The sequence below is a fragment of the Lampris incognitus genome, chromosome 7 (assembly GCF_029633865.1).
Source record: "Lampris incognitus isolate fLamInc1 chromosome 7, fLamInc1.hap2, whole genome shotgun sequence".
NCBI classification, from domain to species: Eukaryota; Metazoa; Chordata; class Actinopteri; order Lampriformes; family Lampridae; genus Lampris; species Lampris incognitus.
The window spans coordinates 33455556-33467060 of NC_079217.1; positions in this window are offsets into that span (position 1 = coordinate 33455556).

The following is an 11505-nucleotide window of genomic DNA, read 5'->3' on the forward strand; positions in this document are numbered from 1 at the left end:
TTATCAGCGTATGTTCTTTCATAGTTTTATAAAAGGAAACTGAGCCTGCAAATTTACAAATTGTATTTTGTCTTTTGTTAGACTTACTGTGAGTTGCAGTTTTGCACTGGCCAGAACGTCTCAATTGGATATGAAGATTTTGCAAGAAAAAACACAGTACTATACAGCATTGAAGAGTGAGGGAGTACTGAGAGCTGAACTAAGGTTTGCTAAAGGTCAGGCTTGCTTGCATTTTTTTATTTTCATTCCCCCACAAATCTACAGAAGTGTAATTAGTATGCGTATGATTGCCTCTCCATCCACGTAGATTTTGTCACAACCTTTTAAACAGTTGAACTCACTTTCCATAGCACCATGCATGCATGGAGAAAAAAGATTTTTTTTTTCTCCATGCATGGAGAAAAACATATTTCTTGGCCAAAAATACCTTGATGGATATGTATGGCCAAGAAATATGTCGCAAGCCTCTTTTTTTCTGCAGATTCCTCCTACCAGGACTTCTACTCTTCTCACAGTCCTACAGTAGTACTGGAGCTGAGCCAGCCTGTGTATGTAGAAGTCAGTGTTATGAAACATGAAGATGAGGACCTGGTGCTCCTGCTGGACGACTGCTGGGCCACACCAACTCAAAACCCAGACGACCTCCATAAATGGGACCTGCTCATCAAAGGGTGACCTCACTTGAAAATAATTTGGATCATGCTGTTTTTTTAACACATTATTGCTTAGTGAAACAAATATGTTGTCATCTGCACCGTGATGAGAGAGCGGAACGATTGACAGTTCCATCTTTTTATTTCCAATCTAGGTGTCCCTTTGATGGAGATGGCCACAGGACTGTTTTGTTAGCAATTGTGCCTAGGAAGGAGCTCAAGTATCCATCTCTTCACAAACGGTTTGTGGTCAAGATGTTCTCATTTGTGAAGCCCCCTGAGTTTAAAAGCCAGGTAGGTTGTAATAAAGATAAACAATGTCAGGTGGTATTCAGTAGAACCTGTGTAATTGCTCCGGTATTCAGCGAGAAATTACTATATTTTTGGAATTACCTATTTTGAGAGGACAGAGCCTGATGAGAACCCACTGTATTTACAATATTTTCTTCTACAGGTATATTTTCATTGCAATACAGAGTTCTGCAAAGGGGCCAGTTGCTCACAAACCTGTAACGATAGTGAGTTTGTCTATATTTTCTCACTTTAAACTAAAACGACCAAGGCTGTCATTTTTACGGTTTTGGATTTTCTAATAACTGGGGGGGGGGGTACAGGCCTGCCGCTCCCTCAATGCTCCTAAATTGCATATATTTGCATTAAAATTAGTTTTAGATCAATTGCACAAATAAATTATAAGATCTACCTAAAACGACCATGAGCCGTCGTAATTTGCGTGCGATCATGCGGGTCATGTCACTATTTATGACGTCGCATCATTTACTTCACGAAGTTAATTGCTTTGTCCTATAGCGTTCTCCAATGCAGAGTAATAGTCAAATTTTTATTTTTGATTATGACTACCACCGACGCATTGCAGTATTTACAGGCGTTGGACAGCGGCGATTTTAAATTGTTTGAAAAATACTATTAAAGTTGTTAAAAGGTTAATTTCGGTGTCAGTCGTTTCTTAACAGACATGCTGACATATTGTAGCGAATTCGGGGGAGCAGCCCGGCTACCGCCGCAGCCGGGACGCGAACCCGAGTCTCCTGCTCCACGGGCGACAACGTTAACCGGTCGGCTAAGGGTCCGACCGGTTAGCCGAGGGCTAACGTGAGCGGCGGATGCCGAGCTGCCCCCCGAATTCGCTACATTGGTGTCAGAAGTGGGATGGTGAGATCGCGAAGGACTGTGAGGCCGTTGGAAGCGTTTCCCGGAGGATGTGGGGGGGGGGGGTAGTGTAACGTACACAAATAAGTAGACACGGGTCGGACCATTTAGTCGACTGGTTAACGTTGTCGCCCATGGTGCGGGAGACTCGGGTTCGCGTCCCGGCTGCGGCGATTCCTGACTGCCCTCTGAATTCACTACAATATGCAATGCATTAATGTCTCAATTGGGTATTTATCTTGACAACCGTTGTGATGTAGTTTGTGTTTGTCTGTTCTGGACACTTCCCTAGGGTGCCGTTAGAGAGTGCCAGTGTTTATATATTGGGCATCACTATTTCCGGGTTGTCTTATTCTCCACTCTCTGGAATAAAGTCGGATCACAGCACAATGAAAGTGCGCTTCACTCCTGTTATTTTATTACGTACTTCAAGTTTAGTACAGAGAAGTCGGTGACTTCCATCTGAGAATCTAACAAATTTTCGATGAGTACGGTACACCTGGCGTTCCCTACAACGCTGTGGTAACGAAGAATCCGCGTTAGCAAGTTGGCAACGTGTGGCTAGGTTAACAGTGCTAGTTATCAGTGCTGGTATCATTTCAGAGAAGAGATGGCGGGGATCATCGGGCATATTGATGCCTTTGACGAGGCGGCGGAGCAGTGGTCAACATGTGGAGAAGTTTGAGAGGTTTTTGTGCTGGCAAATGGGATTAAGGGGGAGAAGAAGCTGTCGGGGTTTTTTTTTTAAGTGTGATCGGGCCGACAATTTATGGACTATTGCGCAGCTTAATTGCCCCAGACAAGGCAGGAGGGAAAACATATGATCAGACATTGTGGTCGCCGAAAGATATCGCTTTCACAAAAGGAACCAAGCGGAGGGGGAAACAATAGCACAGTATATTGCTGATATAAAAAAAAAACTGGCGGAGCACTGTGAGTTTGGGGCTTATTTACATGATGCACTGAGGGACAGGTTTGTTTGTGGCCTCAACAGCGAATCCATTCAGAAGAATCTGTTAACGGAGCCTGCCCTCTCCTACCAGAGAGCACGGTGGCAAGGGAGTCCCAGCAGCTCAGCGGCTCCTTGAAAGTGAATGCCATGTTTCTTCCAGTCACTCCGGGGAGGAGTTGCACTTGATGTGGCAGGACAAATCATACTTAAAGTGACTGTTTCTACAAAGATCGGCTCTTCCACCACTGCGGTAAGAAAGGCCACATTTCGCACACATGCAGAGAGAGCAAGCAGGGAAATAAGGCAAGTAACACAATGTTGAAAATAAAAGGGCAGAAAGGGAAAGATCGTTCCAAGAGACAGTTAAATAAATTGGACACCAGTGCCAAGCCGAGTGACACTGATACTGACTCAGACGCTGAATTAGCCCTGCACAAGGTAGATATAGCTGTGAGTGAAAATGTCATACAGCAGGACAATCCAACCTATTCAGTAATGTGGGTCAGGCCAGAAGTAGAGGGGCTAACAACAGAGATGGAACTAGACACTGGTGCAGTAGTCTCTGTTATTTCAGAAGAGTTGTACAAAGCAAAATTCAGCCACATTACCCTGCGCAACACCCACATCCTGCTGTAAGCCTACTCAGGTCAAGTGATCCCCAATGTTGGGGTCCTGAAAGTTAAGGTGCAGATAAACAAACAAAGAGCACGACTCCCCCTATATGTGGTGAATGTAATGCACCACACTGGGAGTGGCTAGGAAGATTGAGACCGAACTGGAAAGCCGTAGAAACTGTCAGATCCATACATCACATGCGGGGAGACACATTGGAAGCCGTGCTACACCGACATGCAGATTTATTCGAAGATGAACTGGGAACTCTGAAAGGCTGTGAAGTAGCACTGACACTGAAGCCAGAACATCAACCGAAGTTCTGTCAGGCTTATGTGGTCCCATATGCACTCAGGCCCAAAGTGGAAGCAGAACTGGAGCGCCTGCAACAACTAGGTGTTATTTCCCCAGTGCAATTCAGTGAGTGGGCCACCCCCATTGTGCCGATCATGAAGAAAAAGGGGGATGTATGCATCTGCGGGGATTTTAAGGTAACTCTCAACCCCGCCCTTTGTGCTGAACATTATCCTATTCCACGGATAGAAGATCTGTTTGCTTCCCTGGCAGGGGGGGGCAGCGTTTCAGTAAACTGGATCTCTCCTATGCTTACCTGCAGGTTCCAGTTCAGGAGGGCTCTCGCAGTTACCTTACCATCACCACACATAAGGGAATGTTCCACTAAAACCGACTGCCATTTTGAACAACGTCAGCTCCATCAATCTTCCAAAGAGTAATGGACCAAGTTCTTCAGGGGCTTCCCAATGTGCACTGTTTTCTGTACGACATTTCAGTGACTGGACGGGATGATGCTGATTATCTAAAAAAACTTGGAGACAGTGCTGAATCGCTTGGAGAACTTTGGCCTCCGGGTGCAGAAGAAAAAGTGTGAGTTTTTCAGGAACTCACTGGAATATCTGGAACACACCATCGACACCACAGGCCTCCACAAATCCCCAGAAAAACTCAGGGCTTTTGCCAAGGCCCCTGCCCCAACGAATGTAAGCCAACTCCGCTCCTTTCAAGGACTGATAAATTATTATGGCAGATTCGTCCCAAACATGGCAACAACACTCAGCCCCCTGTACAAACTACTGCATGCAGGGGCACAGTGGGAGTGGTCCCCAGAGCATGAGAAAGCGTTCTGCTCGACAAAAGAACAGCTCCTCTCTGAGAGTGTTAACTCATTATGACCCCCAACTGCCAATTGTACTGGCATGTGATGCCTCGCCGTACAGAGTGGGCATGGTGATTTCTCATGTGATGCCTGGTGGTAAAGAGAGGCCCATAGCATTCGCCTCCAGAACCTTGAGCAAAGCTGAGCAAAATTATGCTCAAATTGAACGGGAGGCCTTATGGATCATATTTGGTGTATGCAATTTTTTTGTGTATCTGTTTGGGTGCCATTTCACCCTTCTCACGGACCACCAGCCACTGATGACAATATTGAGACCCAGTAAAGCCATCCCGTCTATGGCAGCTGCAAGGCCGCAGCGAAATGGAAATGTGGATGGCCTCTCACGCCTGCCATTGCAGGTGGATCACAAGGACAAACCAGGTTCTGTGGATATCGTGCTGTTACACCACCTGGAATCCATGCCTGTGTGCAGCACAGATATTCGCAAAGAAACAAGGTATGACCCAGTGCTCTCTCACATGATGTACATGGTCTTGTCAGGGCAGTTTCCAGTAGTCAAGGAACGGGATGATGCACTGATGCCCTATTGCTCAAGGAGAGGAGCTCACTGTGGTTCTAGGGTGCCTTCTGTGGGGCAACCAGGTTCTTGTACCCCCAAAGTTGATACCACAACTGCTGAAAGAGCCGCATGTGGGGCACCCGGGACTGGTTAAAATGAAAGCCGTTGCTCGCGGCTACTTCTGGTGGCCGGGGATTGACACTCAGATTGAACAGCAGGCCAAAGTGTGGCATTCGTGCCAGCACAACCAGAAGTCTCCCGTCCTCTCCCCGCTTCACTTGTGGCCGGGCATGCCGTGGCAGAGGGTACATGTGGATTTTGCTGGGCCGATAGAGGGGCATGTGTTGCTAGTGGTGGTTGATGCTCACTTGAAGTGGCCAGAAGTGGAACTGATCGATTCCACCACAAGCTCAAAGACTATTCAGGCTTTAAGGGGGTTGTTCAGCTGTCATGGCCTGCCTGAGGTTTTGGTCAGCGACAATGGTCCGCAATTCACCTCGAGGGATTTTGCGGATTTTCTCAAAGCATATGGGGTGAAACACGTGCGCTCTGCACCCTTTCACCCAGCCACAAACAGATTGGCGGAATATTTTGTGCAGACACTTAGCGGTCGTTGAAAGCTTCCAGGGGGCAGACCATGCTGCGACATCAACTGGATTCGTTCCTGCTCAGCTATAGAAATGCTCCCCATGCCACAACGAATGAGTCTCCAGCCATGCTCTTCCTTCGCCATCGGCTCTGCTCCTGCTTCGACCTCCTCAAGCCAACTGTGGTGGCCATGGAGGGTAAGGCACAGACAGGCTGAGAGGGCCGCAGGGCCCCATTCGCCAAGGACAAAGACTTCATGCTGTGGGACTCTGTTCTGGTGCGTGATTATAGTAGATGGCGGGAGGAGAAGTGGATGCTGGGTGTGATGGTGTCTCAGGCAGGGCCAGTGTTTTATATGGTAGATGTGGGGTCAGGGCTACACTGGAAACACCACACAGATAGATGAGGACCTGTGACCCGGAAATGCTCACGTGTGGAGAGCCATCAGAACCTGTCTCATTGGAGCAAACAGCTACTGCCCCCACGAAAGATCCAGTGCCAATTCCCCCAGCAGGTAGGCAGGATCCCTCCCTCCAAGAGTCACTCAGTCCCACAAACGGAGCCAGTAAACTCAGGGCCAACAGAAGTATCAGTTGAGGCTGATGCTCCCCCATAGACTGTACCCTCAGAGACTGATAGGAGGTACCCTATCAGTGAAGAGAAAACCCCCAGACCGCCTCAATCTGTAATGGACTTTGGTTTAAAGGGGCACTCGCCACATTAGGTTAGTTATTGAGTTGGGCAGTTTACCACAGCTCACCCAGGTTGTGTAACATGTGCCAGTCCTGTTTTTTTTTAATGCAAGTGATAGTAGGATGTTTTGAGTTATGTTATCTGTTTTAAGTATTCCGTGTTTTTCTGCAGGAATATTCGGGTGTTATTCAGGACATATAAATAGGCATCCAGGTTTTTTGGGGAACTCCGAGCTAAATAAGTGGGGAGGAGATGTAATGTATTTTGTGTTTGCTCTGGTCACTTCCCTAGGGTGCTGTTAGAGGGCGCCAGTGTTTATTATTGGGCATCACTGTTTCCAGGTTGTCTTATTCTGCACTCTCTCTCTGAAATAAAGTCGGATCACAGCACAATGAAAGTCCGCTTCGCTCCTGTTATTTTATTACGTACTTCAAGTTTAGTACAAAGAAGTCGGTGACTTCCATCTGTGAATCGAACAATCGTGATCTTGAAAATCCATGGGCGGTCATTTGATGGCCCATGGTTTTTAAGTTCCGATCGTTGTTTGGGACTGTTTGCATGGTTATTTTCTTTTTTTTTTATTTTAAGTTTCACGAGGCATGAGTTGTTACCTCAAGTGAAGGAGTTCAAGTATCTTGGGGTCTTGAACACGAGTGAGGGTAGGATGGAGCAGGAGATTGACAAGGCGGATTGGTGCAGCATCAGCAGTAAGGCGAACGTTGTACCGGACCGTTGTGGCGAAGAAGGAGCTGAGCCGGAAGGCACAGCTGAGCCAGAAGGCACAACTCTAAATTTACTAGTCAGTCTTCGTTCCAGTCCTCACCTATGGTCATGAGCTTTGGGTAGTGACTGAAATGGTGAGATCGCGGATACAAGCGGCTGAAATCGAGTTTCCTCCGTAGGGTGTCAGTGCTCAGCCTTAGAGATAGGGTGAGGAGCTCGGACATCCGGAGGGAGCTTGGAGTAGAGCCGCTACTCCTTCGCATCGAAAGGAGGCAGTTGAGATGCTTCAAGCATCTGATTATGATGCCTCCTGGGCACCTTCCTTTGGAGGTTTACCGGACACGGCCAACTAGGAGGAGACCCCGGGGTAAACCCAGAACTCACCGGAGGGATTACATGTCCAATCTGGCCTGGGAACGCCTTGGGATCCCCCAGGATGAGCTGGAGGGTGGTGCTGGGGTGAGGGACGTCTGGAGTGCCCTACTTAGCTTGCTGCCACCACGACCCTACACCGGAAAAGCGGCATGTGATGAGATTCCACGTTTTGTAGTCATTGTTACATTTGTTAGATTAGCAATATACACTCACCGGCCACTTTATTAGGCACACCTGTCCAACTGCTCGTTAACGCAAATTTCCAATCAGCCAATCACATGGCAGCAACTCAATGCATTTAGGCATGTAGACATGGTCAAGAGGATCTGCTGCAGTTCAAACCGAGCATCAGAATGGGGAAGAAAGGTGATTTAAGTTACTTTGAACGTGGCATGGTTGTTGGTGCCAGACGGGCTGGTCTGAGTATTTCAGAAACTGCTGATCTACTGGGATTTTCACGCACAACCATCTCTAGGGTTTACAGAGAATGGTCCGAAAAAGAGAAAATATCCAGTGAGCGGCAGTTCTGTGGGCGAAAATGCCTTGTTGATGCCAGAGGTCGGAGGAGAAAGGCCAGACTGGTTCGAGCTGACAGAAAGGCAACAGTAACTCAAATAACCACTCATTACAACCGAGGTATGCAGAAGAGCATCTCTGAACGCACAACACGTCGAACCTTGAGGCAGATGGGCTACAGCAGCAGAAGACCACACCGGGTGCCACTCCTGTCAGCTAAGAACAGGAAACTGAGGCTACAATTCGCACAGGCTCACCAAAATTGGACAATAGAAGATTGGAAAAACGTTGCCTGGTCTGATGAGTCTCGATTTCTGCTGCGACATTCGGATGGTAGGGTCAGAATTTGGCGTCAACAACATGAAAGCATGGATCCATCCTGCCTTGTATTAACAGTTCAGGCTGGTGGTGGTGGTGTAATGGTGTGGGGGATATTTTCTTGGCACACTTTTGGCCCCTTAGTACCAATTGAGCATCGTGTCAACACCACAGCCTACCTGAGTATTGTTGCTGACCATGTCCATCCCTTTATGACCACAGTGTTCCCATCTTCTGATGGCTACTTCCAGCAGGATAATGCGCCATGTCATAAAGCTCGAATCATCTCAGACTGGTTTCTTGAACATGACAATGAGTTCACTGTACTCAAATGGCCTCCACAGTCACCAGATCTCGATCCAATAGAGCACCTTTGGGATGTGGTGGACCGGGAGATTCGCATCATGGATGTGCAGCCGACAAGTCTGCAGCAACTGCGTGATGCTATCATGTCAATATGGACCAAACTCTCTAAGGAATGTTTCCAGTACCTTGTTGATTCTATGCCACGAAGGATTAAGGCAGCTCTGAAGGCAAAAGGGGGTCCAACCTGGTACTAGCAAGGTGTACCTAATAAAGTGGCCAGTGAGTGTATGTTTTCCGTTTTGTTTTTCAGGTAATATTTTCAATTTTGCTATTCAAGTTCGACCGTGTCTCTGAAGTCTAAATTGTTTAAAAATAGTATTATAGTTGTTAAAATTTTAATTTTGGTGTCAGTTTTTTCCTAACAGACATACAAACATATTGTAACGTGCATGGATAAGTAGACACGTTAGTCCTTGACTAACGGGTCGGACCCTTTAACGTTGTCACTTGTGGTGTGGGAGCCACGGGTTCGCGTCCCGGCTGTGGCGGTTCCCGGGCTGCCCCCTGAATTCGCTACAATGGTGTCAGAAGTGGGATGGTGAGACTGTGTGGTCATCGACATCCCGAAGGAGGGGGGGGGTAGTGTAACGTGCATGGATAAGTAGACACGTTGGTCCTTGACTAACGGGTCGGACCCTTTAGTCGACTGGTTAACGTTGTCGCTTATCCATGCACGTTACATTAGCTCCCTCCTTCGGGAAGCGCATCCCCGCGCTTCAGCATATCCGCTCCCTCACACCTCGGGGCGCACACGCTTCCGCTGACCTCACAGTCTCATCATCCCACTTCTGACACCAATGTAGCGAATTCAGGGGGCAGTCCGGGAACCGCCACAGACGGGACGCGAACCCGTGTCTCCCGCTCCGCAAGCGACAACGTTAACCCGTTGACTAACGGGTCGGACCCTTTGGTCGACTGGTTAACGTTGTCGCTTGCAGAGTGAGAGATACGGGTTTGCGTCCTGCCTGTGGCGACGGTTCCCAGACTGCCCCCCCGAATTCGCTACATTGGTGTCAGAAGTGGGATGATGAGACCGTGAGGTTATCGGAAGCGCATGCGCCCAGAGGCGTGAGGGAGGTGATATGCTGAAGCGCGGGGACGCGCTTCCCGAATGAGGGGGCTTAGTGTAACATGCATGGATAAGTAGACACGTTGGTCCTTGGCTAACGGGTCCGACCCTTTAGTCGATCGGTTAACGTTGTCGCTTAAGGAGCGGGAGACACGGGTTCGCGTCCCGTCTGTGGCGGTACCCGGACTGCCCCCCGAATTCGCTACATTGGTGTCAGAAGTGGGATGATGAGACCGTAAGGTCATCGGAAGCGCGTGCGCCCAGAGGCGTGAGAGAAGTGATATGCTGAAGCGCGGGGAAGTGTAACGTGCATGGATAAGTAGACACGTTGGTGCTTGACTAACGGGTCGGACCCTTTAGTCGACTGGTTAACGTTGTCCTTGCGGAGTGAGAGATACGGGCTCGCGCCCCTGCTGGGGCGGTTCCCGGCTTCCCCCTGAATTCACTACAATATGCAATGCATTAATATTTCAATTGGGTATTTATCTTGACAGAATGTAGAGTATAATATATAGAATATAGATAAACCGGCGGTCATTTTGACGGCCCACGGTCGTTTTAGGGGGAATGAAATCCCAGTCTTTGTCACAGTGATTCATGCACACTAAGTTTCTTCATAATGGATTTCTCATTAGACCATGTGTTCCATTCTCGAAAAACTTTTTTATGTGAATGTGAGCCTTACACATTTTGTTCTATTTGTCCTAGGTCGGCAGAGAATGGGGAGAATGAAACCATGGCAAGGACGCAAAAATCTTAATGTAGTCTCTAGTGGACCTCTCATCTTTATAGTTTAAGTACTCTCAGAGACACGCGTGGTTGTTTTACCACTGTTTTGTTTAGAAACTTGGAAAAAAATGTCATCTGTGGCTTTGAAAAATAAATTACTGTATATGCACCAAAAATAACATACTTTAACTAATTTCAAACAACATGTTCGTAATATTTGCACCACTGCTCAAATAAAGCTTAAGGTTCCATTTGCAACGATGAAATCTAGGATTGGCCTTTTTCAACCAAGTCTAAGTTGACATTTTAGTATTCATATTTGCCTGATGGTTAAATTATTTACCCTGTCGGAATCGGTAAAGCATATGATTCGAATTCAAGCTGTGCCACAGGCAACAGTCATGATAACCTATTTTTCTATAAAGTTCTGCTTTGAGTTCACACCATACGCTCCAGTTATCATAACCTACTGAAATGCTCAAAAACATAGATCAAAACCGAGACTATATATTTGAGAAATTATGAAAGGAATTTTTAATACTCAGACAATATTTGAACGAGAATAAAATTGTAGCCAGTTTAATTTTTCTTTTTATATTTCAATTGATCAATTAATTATACTCGGTCTGTTCTAAAAAAAATAAGATTTTTATTTGTGAGGCCATGAGTAAGAGGAAATGACAAGAAATGAATGCTGAGATACGACTGCGACGATGTAAAAGGAATAGCAAAATAAATGGTAAATAATGTAACGTGCATGGATAAGTAGACACGTTGGTCCTTGACTGACGGGTCGGACCCTTTAGTCGACTGGTTAACGTTGTTGCCCGCGGTGCAGGAGATACGGGTTCGCGTCATTCATTCATTCATTCATTCATTCATCTTCAGCCGCTTCTCTGGGGTCGCGTCGCGGCGCCAGCAACCTAAGTAGGGCGCTCCAGACGCCCCTCACCCCAGCAACGCCCTCCAGCTCCTCCTGTGGGATCCCAAAAGGCGTTCCCAGGCCAGATTGGACATGTTAGTCCCTCCAGCGAGTTCTGAGTCTAC